Source organism: Nyctereutes procyonoides, unplaced genomic scaffold, assembly GCF_905146905.1.
Source record: "Nyctereutes procyonoides isolate TBG_1078 unplaced genomic scaffold, NYPRO_anot_genome, whole genome shotgun sequence".
Taxonomy (NCBI): domain Eukaryota; kingdom Metazoa; phylum Chordata; class Mammalia; order Carnivora; family Canidae; genus Nyctereutes; species Nyctereutes procyonoides.
The window spans coordinates 7,859,952-7,873,424 of NW_026575045.1; the positions used below are offsets into that span (position 1 = coordinate 7,859,952).

At 39.1% G+C, this 13,473-nt stretch overlaps 1 pseudogene; it reads left to right on the forward strand.

Annotated features, from left to right (window-relative positions):
- The first annotated feature begins 12,018 nt into the window (after positions 1-12,018).
- LOC129509290 (glyceraldehyde-3-phosphate dehydrogenase-like) lies at positions 12,019-12,924 on the forward strand (annotated as a pseudogene).
- Positions 12,925-13,473: the final 549 nt, after the last annotated feature.

Consider the following 13,473-nt stretch of genomic DNA (forward strand, 5'->3'; position numbering starts at 1 on the left):
ATTTTTTCCATTTCACTCCAAAGCAACAGCATTTTCAATAAGTGCTTGTGAATGTGTTCATGTCAGAATGCAAACAGTTTATATGGAGTTAATAACATCCCCTTGCCTGCTGATAGCTGAATATTCTTTTGATACAATTAAGTGATGCTTTCATAAGAAGGGTTTCAAAATTTAAAAAAAAGAAGGAAAAAAGTAAAATAAGTTGATTTTAAATCATGTGAAAGAGTAATGTGGGGGGCAGGAAAGAGGTTAGAAAATATTAGTTGCTAGGGATTTGAGAATAATAAATGTAAGAATCACAGAAAATAGTTCAGAAAAAGTGAAGTTTGTGAGGGATGGAGGGCATCAGGGGTCAGGTTCAGATTCATAGCCATGACTTAGACCAGTGTGAAATGGTCAAATTAGTCAAGGACCTTAGCTTCCTGGCTTCTGCCACACTACTCAGAGTAATCAAAAGTACACAGGTATAAAGGGTAAAACGATTTTTTTTTTTGTTTAGGTTATCAGAAGCATTACTTTGTTTTCTTAGGAACCAGCATGAAGAAATACATATTAAAGAGGAATTTGTGTGTGATATCTTGCCATCCAGAGAATTCCTACAGAGAATTCTGTAAACTCCCCCACCTTTTTTCTGAAATTTTACCTATTTTCTCATAAAAATGGTTGATCTTTCAAGCCAGAGAAATATAAATGAGTTTTGTTGTACACTAAACTCACTAAGAATTAATTTGTAAGGCTAATGGCTTTGGGGAAACAAAATGTACCTCTCTTTAAATAATAATAAAAAGATCTTCAAAAATAAAAATAAAATAACAAGTTTCCCTTTGCCCTGACAAAGAATATAAATTCAAAAACATTTTAAAGGGGGGAGGGGCAAGATGGCGGAAGAGCAGGGTCCCCAAATCACCTGTCCCCACCAAATTACCTAGATAACCTTCAAACCATCCTGAAAATCTACGAATTCGGCCTGAGATGTAAAGAGAGACCAGCTGGAACGCTACAGTGAGAAGAGTCCGCGCTTCTATCAAGGTAGGAAGACGGGGAAAAAGAAATAAAGGAACAAAAGGCCTCCGAGGGGGAGGGGCCCGCGAGGAGCCGGGCTGAGGCCGGGGCGAGTGTCCCCAGGACAGGAGAGCCCCGTCGCGTCCCGGAGGAGCAGGAGCTGCACCAACCTTCCCGGGCGGGCGGAAAGGGGCTCGCAGGGAGTTGGAGCAGGACCCAGGAGGGCGGGGATGCCCTCGGGCTCCGGGGACACTAACAGGCACCTGCGCCCCGGGAGAGTGCGCCGAGCACCCTAAGGGCTGCAGCACGCACGGAGGGACCGACTGGAGCAGCTCCGGGGGGCTCGGGCGGCGGCTCCGCGGAGGGAGCTGCAGGGCGGGAGCGCGAATCCACCAGCGCAGGCCCCGGAGCACAGGGCGCCGGGACACAGCCCAGGATCCGGCCTCCCCCGGGACAGGCAGAGGCCGGGAGGGCCCAGGACAGCGAGGACGCTCCTGCCCGGAGCTGAGCAGATCAGCGGCCCCGCCCCGGAGCCTCCAGGCCCTGCGGATGGAGAACCGAGAGCCCGAGCCCCGTAGTTCCTGCGGAGGCTGAATCCAGGCTTCCAGAGTTGCCATAGCAACTGCTGCTGTTCCTCCTGGGGCCTCACGGGGTAAACAACCCCCACTGAGCCCTGCAGCAGGCAGGGGCAGAGCAGCTCCCCCAAGTGCTGACACCTGAAAATCAGCACAGCAGGCCCCTCCCCCAGAAGACCAGCTGGACGGACCAGTGATACTCCCCCGTGTTCCAATACAACTTGTTTTTGGCCACTCTGCACTGAGCAAAATGACTAGAAGGAAAACCTCACTTCAAAAGAAAGAATCAGAAACAGCCCTCTTTCCCACAGAGTTACAAAATCTGGATTACACTTCAATGTCAGAAAGCCAATTCAGAAGCACCATTATACAGCTACTGGTGGCTCTAGAAAAAAGCATTAAGGCCTCACGAGACTTCATGACTGCAGAATTTAGATCCAATCAGGCAGAAATTAAAAATCAATTGAATGAGATGCAATCCAAACTAGAAGTCCTAACGACGAGGGTTAACGAGGTGGAAGAACGAGTGAGTGACATAGAAGACAAGTTAATGGCAAAGAGGGAAACTGAGGAAAAAAGAGACAATCAATTAAAGAACCATGAAGACAGATTAAGGCAAATGAACGACACTCTAAGGAAGAAAAACCTACGTTTAATTGGGGTTCCCGAGGGCGCCGAAAGGGACAGAGGGCCAGAATATGTATTTGAACAAATCCTAGCTGAAAACTTTCCCAATCTGGGAAGGGAAACAGGCATTCAGATCCAGGAAATAGAGAGATCCCCCCCTAAAATCAATAAAAACCGTTCAACACCTCGACATTTAATAGTGAAGCTTGCAAATTCCAAAGATAAAGAGAAGATCCTTAAAGCAGCAAGAGACAAGAAGTCCCTGACTTTCATGGGGAGGAATATTAGGGTAACAGCAGACCTCTCCACAGAGACGTGGCAGGCCAGAAAGGGCTGGCAGGATATATTCAGGGTCCTAAATGAGAAGAACATGCAACCAAGAATACTTTATCCAGCAAGGCTCTCATTCAAAATGGAAGGAGAGATAAAGAGCTTCCAAGACAGGCAGGAACTGAAAGAATATGTGACCTCCAAACCAGCTCTGCAAGAAATTTTAAGGGGGACTCTTAAAACTCCCCTTTAAGAAGAAGTTCAGTGGAACAATCCACAAAAACAAGGACTAAATAGATATCATGATGACACTAAACTCATATCTGTCAATAGTAACTCTGAACGTGAATGGGCTTAATGACCCCATCAAAAGGTGCAGGGTTTCAGACTGGATAAAAAAGCAGGACCCATCTATTTGCTGTCTACAAGAGACTCATTTTAGACAGAAGGACACCTACAACCTGAAAATAAAAGGTTGGAGAACCATTTACCATTCAAATGGTTCTCAAAATATGCCCTAAAAACTACAGAACACTTCTGAAAGAAATTGAGGAAGACACAAAGAGATGGAAAAATATTCCATGCTCATGGATTGGCAGAATTAATATTGTGAAAATGTCAATGTTACCCAGGGCAATTTACACGTTTAATGCAATCCCTATCAAAATACCATGGACTTTCTTCAGAGACTTAGAACAAATTATCTTAAGATTTGTGTGGAATCAGAAAAGACCCCAAACAGCCAGGGGAATTTTAAAAAAAGAAAACCATATCTGGGGGCATCACAATGCCAGATTTCAGGTTGTACTACAAAGCTGTGGTCATCAAGACAGTGTGGTACTGGCACAAAAACAGACACATAGATCAATGGAACAGAACAGAGAACCCAGAAGTGGACCCTGAACTTTATGCTCAACTAATATACGATAAAGGAGGAAAGACGATCCACTAGAAGAAAGACAGTCTCTTCAATAAATGGTGCTGGGAAAATTGGACATCCACATGCAGAAGAATGAAACTAGACCACTCTCTTGCACCATACACAAAGATAAACTCAAAATGGATGAAAGATCTAAATGTGAGACAAGATTCCATCAAAATCCCAGAGGAGAACTCAGGCAACACCCTTTTTGAACTTGGCCACAGTAACCGGAGAAGGACAAACAGTGTATGTTCTCATTCATTTGGGGAATATGAATAATAGTGAAAGGGAATATAAGGGAAGGGAGAAGAAATGTGTGAGAAATATCAGAAAGGGAGACAGAACATAAAGACTTCTAACTCTGGGAAATGAACTAGGGGTGGTGGAGGGGGAGGAGGGTGGGGGGTGGGGGTGAATGGGTGATGGGCACTGAGGGGTACACTTGACGGGATGAGCACTGGGTGTTATTCTGTATGTTGGTAAATTGAACACCAATAAAAATTAATTTATATAAAAAAAAAAAAAAACATTTTAAAAATAGTAGATCTTGGGCAGCCCGGGTGGCTCAGTGGTTTAGCGCCACCTTCAGCCCAGGGTGTGATCCTGGAGACCCTGGATCAAGTCCCAAGTCAGGCTCCCTCTATGGAGACTGCTTCTCCCTCTGCCTGTGTTTCTGCCTCTCTCTCTGTGTCTCTCATGAATAAATAAATAAAATCTTTTAAAAAATAGATCTTAAAGAAAATATTCAAATTAATGTTTGTGTTATTAGAGATGGAATCAAAAGGGTCCTGAGACTTGATATTCTTTATATAAGGGAGCTATAGACATCAAAGAAAAGGAATGGTCCTGAGTTACAGTGTATTAAAAGAGTTACAAGAACTTTGGCAATTACTCCCTTGTCTTGAAAGAAATTCTGGAAAGGCCACACATCTTGTGACTTTTGTATAAAAGTGCTAATATGCCCTTATAAACCACTAAAGACTTTTCACTCTGTCTTGTTAAAGAAAAAAGTGAAGGAAAGAAAAAGAATGAAAAAGAAATATTAAAAGCTTAATAAATATAACTGGATAAATTATATTACAGGTGTGAGAAAAGAGCTGAGAAGCAGTGGGATATAACGAATGGCTAAAATACTCACGATTTATAATAAGATTACCTGGTTCAAATTCTACCTTAGTTATTATCCACACGTGTCTCTAAGACTTGACCTTTTCTTTCCTGAAATGGAGTTGACACGAGTTGTAATGAGGTCTAGATGTGATAATATATAACGTGCCTAGGATGTTGCCTGCCATACATTAATTGTTTAATAAATGTTATTATTTATCATCATTATCTATTATTCATATTTCATTATTAGCTGATGCTAATGGAATGATAAAATACATAAAATATGTGGCTATAAATTATTATACCAACTTGGAATACCTTTTGGATTTTAGCAGGATTCACAAAATTTGAATATTAGGTGAAATGGTTATCAAAAAGATCTCTGAGAGGGGCACCTGGGTGGCTCAGTCGATTAAGCATCTGGATCCTGATTTCAGCTCAGGTGATGATCTCAGGGTTCTGAGATCAGCCCTGAGTGGGGCTCCATACTCAGCAGGGAGTCTGCTTGAGATTTTCTATCTCCTTCCCCCTATTCATGTGTGTGCGTGTGCATGCATGTGGCACATGCTCTCACTCTCTCTCTAAATAGATAAATCTTTAAAAACTTTTAAAAATGATCTTTGACATATCTCCAATAATCTTTCACTGTACAGCCATCGCCATGTAGCATGTCACTTCTTGTGAGATCAAGAACTCACTGTTCAGCCTTAAAAGTAAGGTACAGTTTTATAGGCTTACCATATTTCCAAGGTGTAATTGGAAAAATGCAGGATGAATCTGGATTAGGGGTCCCTAAAGCTCAATGATGGATGAAAAACAGGTATATATGGTCACAATCTCTGACTATGCCTCTGAAAGGATCACAAATTCCAGGGGTCCACAGACATCCTCCTGTGGATGGCCAGGGAAAGACCAGAGCAAAGTTGAGGAAAGAAACTTCTGTTTTTAAAATACTAGAGGCCTCTGCATGCCCTTACCAAATAGAATCCCATGCTAGTCTTTTTTTTTTTTAACTTTTATTCCCATCCCCTCCATTCCACAGTTACATTTCTCCTTAAGTATATAAAAACTAGTGAAAAATAGAGCAAGTTCTTCAACACTATATAATTGGGTACCACTGGTACAGAATAAGCCTGGAAGAGATAAACTATAAACTTAGAGCAGCCCAGATGAGTTTTTCCATTGATTCTTCTGTTAATTCAACATTTGTGCTAATTGCAGAAACTAGTGTGAAGCCTCCTAGGTGCCATAAAACCTATGCTATTTTTCCATACAAAAACTTCATCAGCTCTTAAATGGCTAAACCAAGCAATCCTTATAGGATTCAGAATTGAGAAGGAACCCCAAGAGGCCCACAAAGAATTTATTGGTGTTCCTATGGATGTCCAGTAAGTCTGATAGTTTATCTGGGATATTTGCAAAAAGTTGTCAGAGATCTCTCAGGATCCATAAAACTCAGATTTGCATAGATCACTCCTTTGCAAATTAAAGGGTGAGAGTGGTTCCCTGTGAACTTTTGCAGTATACCGAGCTCCAGCTACATGGGGTTTCACTTGCAGTAGGAATTAATGGATTTTTCTCTGATTATGTATATTGCTCTTTTTGAAGAAGGTTACACTGAAAGATTACACATAACACAAAGGTGTAACTTGGAAAATTCTGTGGCTTTACCGAGGAAGAATAAAAAGAGAACTCAATGACCTTGAAGAAATAAAGTTGAAGAATAAGGTGATTTTTGAAAGAAACAACATCATCAATCTGCATTGAAAAAGAATATTTCAATTCATCCCAGTAATAAATTAATGTGTTTAATTTTTCTTCATATAAAATGCCTATTGTTTCTTAAAGCTATTAAGTTAATCGAACACTTTAATTTTACTTTTAAAGTGAATACTGTTAAAAAAAATAAAGTGAATACTGTTAATGTTTAAAAAGAATTCATCAATTGAATATTAAATATTAAAGCTTCAAAAAGTGTCATTTATAAAATATATGTAAATATTATTCATAAAATAAATATAGATAAATGTGGACTAACAATAGACCTATAGTTCTACTCCAAATTTACAGGGGATTTTTAATCTGAAGCACAACTTAAGTAATAAAGCTCCTAATCAAAATCTTTAAACTCTAAATATCATGAAGCTGCAACATTTTCTATTTAGGCTATAAACCTTCATATTCAAGGATCATGTGTGATCTGTCTATGATGCTATTTATAAGCATGAAACACAGTACTGCTTTTTATCCAGAGGCATTATGGACAATGCTTGATCTTGCATGAAAATCCCATTATATGAAATCCTATTAATGATATATAAAAATCTTACAGTATAATTTTCCATCATATTAGTGATACATCATGTCACATTATAGTTTTCTTGTCATTAATATTGTGTTTATGCCTTTAGCTAGAGCTAAAAAGGGAATTATTAATAACCTGTAACAAGAACTTTTCAATTGTCACATTGTTCTACATGTCTCTTTACATACTAACAGAGCTACCTTCAAAGTAGAGAAAAAAATGCATGCAAGTTTGTATGACACATTATGCATGACTAACTCATCCTAATGTCCAAATAAAAGCTGTAAAATCAAGATGAAAACCAAAACTTAAAAATCTATGACCTCATAGTTAATGAAGAGTACCAATGGGATTAAGCAGTAAAATTAGCATTGCTCTCTAAAAGATTTTTTTATAATCATAAATGTGCTGTTTACAATTTTTCCCCATTCTCCACTTGTTTCTAGGTTCTTTTTTCTTCTGTTGATTCCCTGCTCTATCTCCTATTTCTCAAAGTCCTATTCCAACTTCATAGTTGAAGTTTTAATACTGAACTTTCCCATATAATACTGTACAAGTAGTATTGACTGTGTGTTTTTATTTATCCTCTTTAATCTCATCATTCTAATTAATTTCACTCATCTTAGTGGTTGTGACTTGCCTTACTGAGAATACAATTAAGGGCTTTCTGACTCTAGTTTAAAACATTCTTGGGATCCCTGGGTGGCACAGCGGTTTGGCGCCTGCCTTTGGCCCAGGGCGCGATCCTGGAGACCCGGGATCGAGTCCCACGTCGGGCTCCCAGTGCATGGAGCCTGCTTCTCCCTCTGCCTGTGTCTCTGCCTCTCTCTCTCTCTGTGTGACTATCATAAATAAATAAAAATTACAAAAAAAATTAAAAAAAATAAAAAATAAAATAAAACATTCTAAAGAATTCTGGGAAAGTGTGAGGGGGCATACCATATTCTGATCATAGAAATAGATAAGTCCACATGTTCTGTGGCTAACCCAAATACTTAAGGGTGACACTTGTGATCTTGTCAGGTTCTGGCTAGTAATTTAGCACTCTTTTGTTTATTTCCTAATTAGAATGATATTAAATACTCAATATGGTTAAAAATCATACTAGTGCTCAAGAAATTTTTAAAAATGAAGTATGTGTACCAATTTCCCTCCATGTCACAATTCTTCATTTCTAGGTTATTTCTTTTCATCTTCATTTATTTCAAAACAACAGAGAACTTGATCTAAGACTATGAAAAACATTTACCAAGTTAAAAACTATCCAAATCAAGGAAAATAAATTTATCATTAAGTTTAGTTAGTTGATTTATTGTATGGATTTTTTGATATAGCTATATGGATAAATTAAAAACATGTTCTAAATTTGTTGTAGATAGGGCTTAGAAAGTCTCTTGCCTCATAGAGAAGATTAGGTTACCCTGTGTCAATACCTATGAACATGGTAGATCTTTCTCTAACCTCATCTGTAAAACAAGGGCAGCATAGGTATCTATTACACAGAATTTTTGTAAGAATTGAGTTAATGTATGTTAGTTTTATAGAACCCTGCCTGGTTATATAATATATGCTCAATTAATATTTGCTGTTTTTGAAGGCATTGATAACACTTAACATAAAACATACATAAATTCATGTGTTTTATTTGCATAGTGACCACTTTAAAAAATTTGAGTCAACATGGAGATGAAAACGCCATGTAAGAGAAGAAGTTAGAGAGAAATATAAAAAAGGGCATAGGGTTCTCTGAATGAAGTTAAGAGGGTAAATTAGTGCATCCCCAGTGAGCTGATTGTAATTCAAAACCCCTTTTTAGTTATGCTTCTGGAGAGAAAATGCAAAAGTGAAACTTAATGCACTGTATTGTTTTCTTCCTTTCTACAATTCAATTCAGGCTTTTCTCTCTTGTGGTTTTGACAAAATGATGCTGAGTAATTTTTCAATTTTATTTTATTCTTGACCCTCACAGAAACATTTGCCTAGGATCTTAGTTTTATTTGTCATTCTATATCATATCTTGTTAATGTTAGAAATGAGAAGTAAGCTGTCTATGCCACAGGATCCCATCGTTAATAACCATGAAATGTTATGAGGAGAAACACTGTCACATCAGCCCTTTAAAAGTGAAAGACCTAATAGTAAACAATCCCTCAATAACATGCAAATTCTTGCTTTTTAAAAAATTGTCAATGTTCCATTTGTAACCTTATTCTCCAATAAAAATCTGATTGAAGCTTAAAATTCTTTAGAACTGAATTTTAGCAATAGTTACTATAAGTGCAATATTTATTCTTTTACTTATCAGTGGGGGCTTCAAACAACTAATCAGCTTATCATGTAAGGATCAATTTAAGAACATTAATTATTATAAAAGACATTTCATAGAATAAAGGACCATCAAGACAGTCACGGTAGTTACTAAGCAGAATCCATGTGGGTGGCGTGAAAGGAGCATATAATTCAGAGTGTAGAGAAGCAGGTGGGAGTAAAGTGTATCATGTTACTTTGTAAGCAAAACAGAACATGCCCTTCAGTCACTGTTTCTCTTCTGCTAGAAGCTAATATTGCTGAATTTTTTGACCTCCCTTGTATTTCTAACTATCAACTTTAATGCAGCCACATAAGCAAATAGATAGTCATATACTCCAGCCTTTATAACATCTGGAGGTTCTGGTAAATATTAACCCAATAAGCAGATAAAGAAATGGTATACATATTATTTTATCATTAGCTGCTGGGGTGTGTGTGTGTGTGTGTGTGTGTGTGTGTGTGTGTGTGTGTGTGAAGGGAGAGTACATCATTTGTTATAATGTGTTATTTGCTAATATATTTATAAAAGAGTATTAGAATGAGTCATTATTCTCTGGAAACCAGATTCTCCCCAGAGACTTCCTCTCTTTGGGTAAGTTAGCTGCTTGCACATTAACCATTTCAGGGAGCTGATGAGTCATGTCTATAAATAACACTCACCACTGCATCCTAGTCAAACTTCCTAACATATAGAGAACACTAAGGAAGGAAAAAGAAAAGGTGCTGCGATTTACATATTTTGGAATGTTTCCATTTAAAAAACTCTCTCAACCTAGCTTCAGGACTTCCCTTTAAGGTCCATGAGCCACAGGGTCTCTGAGGATGAGTTCATTGTCTTTCAAGCCACAGCAAACTTGAACAAAGTGTGCTTGAAAACACAAATGTAGACATTTACCTCTGGGACCTTTCTGGCCAGTGCTGATGGAGTCCATGTCTAGCTTCCTGGACACGGAATTGACTGCCATGGGTGGTGACATAGTTTAGTGATACTTGGCATCAATGAAGTCTGTGTGCTATATTCTAAAATGATATAAAAGCCTTAGAATTTTTTTAAAGCTTCTTAGTTCCTTCCCCCTGTAGTTATTTTAGACTTAGACTTAAATATATAGAAAATTTCTCCAGGCCTGGCTATAGATCAGTCTTTCTATGTGAAATTAAAGTACATAGTAAATCCTCTGTTTCACTCGTTTTCTGATCCTCCATTCTACCCATAACCAAATTAAGCTTTTAAGTGTGCTTGGAAAATCATTTTGGGTAGAACATATGTTTTTTTGTCTGTTTTTCTCCAAAATACCTGACCCACTAGTCATCTTTGTGGATGACAGGTAAACAAAATTATCTAATGGTCAGAAGCTACTGAAAGGTATTTCATCACAGAGAAGAAGGCTCTGTTGTATAAAAGTTCTTTTTTGTTCCTCAGACATCACCTCCACCCACAGGAAATAATTGCTGAAGATTTCCGTCTTGATTATGTCATTCTATCTTCCCTCCTGTGTTAACTGGAAAAGAGGAAGGAGCCAGCTGGCTCCATATTATTTGCATCATAATCATCAAATAGTTGGAAAACTTCATCTAAAGTAACAATCAATATCATTATAATAGTATTTGCTATCTGATATGCATGTGTATAATAGATGTATGGATTGGATTTGATTTATGCCAAGGCCATTAAGTTCATTCAGGAAATATAATAGCAACATCATATATAAGAAGCCTGGACTGGGTGAATAGATTGGGAATCTGAATTTCAATAGGAACTGGTTGCCCAATTAGGAGACAGGTGCTGAGATGGAAATACATTCAACTAGATCAATGCCTTCGGAACCGTTTTTGAAAACATTACTGGTTAGTTCTTTTGATAGTTATAAAGTTATGGGTTTTATGTGTGTCTACTAATATGGATGGACATATATGTACAATGTGTATATATCATCATATTTCACAGAACCGTATACAATAGCAGCTTGATTTTTAAAACAGTAATAGCAACAAAGATGAATTGAGCTATCTCTAAAGTTATACATTCATCTTTCATCATTATATCATGTTGGTTAAGAGCACAGGCTTTGGAATTGGGTTCAAGCATTACTTCAGAAAGGAATCCATCAGTTGAGGCTGATTCTAGAGACCAGAAAGCTCACAAACCTGAGGCAAACTAACCAAGTGTAAAATTACATTCAGGGGTAGAGGAAAGTGGTGAACTAAATATTTAACACTTCATCAAAATAGGGTTGCTTCCTGTAAATCATCAATGCTTCATTTGATTTGCCATTCAGTTGATGGGGTACAGTCTGATATTCAAAATTTTTTTTTCGGGAAAAGTCAGATAAGTTGGTTGTATCTGAAATATGTAGAATCAGAAATTAATCATTTATTCAACAATATAATTACACATTTAGCTCTTAGCTCTGAGGTTTTCCTTCCTTAAATTTTACGTATGCAGAATGAAGGCATTAATGTTTAACCCATGGCATTTTCGTGAATACAAATCAGTTAAAAATTGTTTTTGGCATCTAGTAAGTGTTCATTAAAGTTAGCAATTATTATCCTAACTAAAGTATTATTATGTTCAAAATGTATAATTTATTCAAGAAGCACTTTCTGTCTATTACTTTTCAGGTGTCATGAAAATTTCCAGATGAACAGAAGAAACTCTGGAACCAGCTTCTTTTCTTTATTGAAAGAAAGGATATTGAGTTGCTGCATATCAATTGGGACCCCGATTTGTGTTTGTCTTAACTTTCTTATAGAGTAACCTCATTTAGGATCTGCAAACTGAAGTTTCACAGAGATGCGCTGGTAACTGTTTAACAACTGGCTGTCCAAAATGAGAAGGAGAGGCTCTCTGCTCCTCCCCGTTGGACAGACAGCCACATCTTCTGGTGCAGTGCCTCACTATGGTGAGGGTCGGAGTGAACAAATTAGGCCGTATTGGGCGCCTGGTCACCAGGGCTGCTTTTAACTCTGGCAAAGTGGATATTGTCGCCATCAATGACCCCTTCATTGATCTCAGCTACATGATGTACATGTTCCAGTATGATTCTACCCACGGCAAATTCCACGGCACAGTCAAGGCTGAGAATGGGAAACTTGTCATCAACGGAAAGTCCATCTCCATCTTCCAGGAGCCAGATCCTGCCAACGTCAAATGGGGTGATGCTGGTGCTGAGTATGTTGTGGAGTCCACTGGGGTCTTCACCACCATGGAGAAGGCTGGGGCTCACTTGATGACCCCAAGAGGGTCATCATCTCTGCTCTTTCTGCTGATGCCCCCATGTTTATGATGGGCTTGAACCATGAGAAGTATGACAACTCCCTCAAGATTGTCAGCAATGCCTCCTGCACCACCAACTGCTTGGCTCCTCTAGCCAAAGTCATCCATGACCACTTGGGCATCATGGAGGGCCTCATGACCACCATCCATGCCCTCACTGCCACCCAGAAGACCGTGGATGGCCCCTCTGGGAAGTTGTGGTGTGATGGCCGAGGGGCTGCCCAGAACATCATCCCTGTTTCCACTGGCACTGCCAAGGCTGTGGGCAAGGTCATCCCTGAGCTGAACGGGAAGCTCGCTGGCATGGCCTTCTGTGTCCCCACCCCCAACCTGTCAGTTGTGGATCTGACCTGAGGACCAGGTTGTCTCCTGTGACTTCAACAGTGACACCAACTCTTCCACCTTTGACGATGGGGCTGGCATTGCCCTCAATGACCACTTCATCAAGCTCATTTCCTGGTATGACAATGAATTCGGCTACAGCAACTGGGTGGTGGACCTGATGGTCCACATGGCCTCCAAGGAGTAAGAGCCTCCTGGACCACCAACCCCAACAAGAACAAGAGGAAGAGAAAGGCCCTCAGCTGCTGGGGAGTCCCTGCCCCAACTTAATCCCCCCAAACACTGAAAATCTCCTGACCTCCAATTTACATCCTAGACCCGGAGGAAGGGGAGGGGCTTGAGGAGCCCTACCTTGTCATGTACCATCAATAAAGTATATTGTACCCAGCCAAAAACAAAAACAAAAACAAAAAACAAAACAAACAAACAAACAAAACAAAAAAAACGAGAAGAGCAAGACATTGAGTATGAGAGCAGTTAAGAAGTCCAAAATTATAGAAACTGCCAGTTTCCATGGTGTAAATACTCCTCCTGTATAAAATATGAGCTGATTTTAAGTTACCAGAACAAGGTCACTGAACACAGATTTGAGAAGAAATCCTACAAATCACTTTGGGATGGCTACAGTATACCCTTAAATATAAAGCTTGCAAGTGATGCTCAGCAGCAATGTGAAAGAGAGAAATTTTTATGTTCATGATAAGGCTTGAACTCCCAACAGAAGTGACTTGCCAAA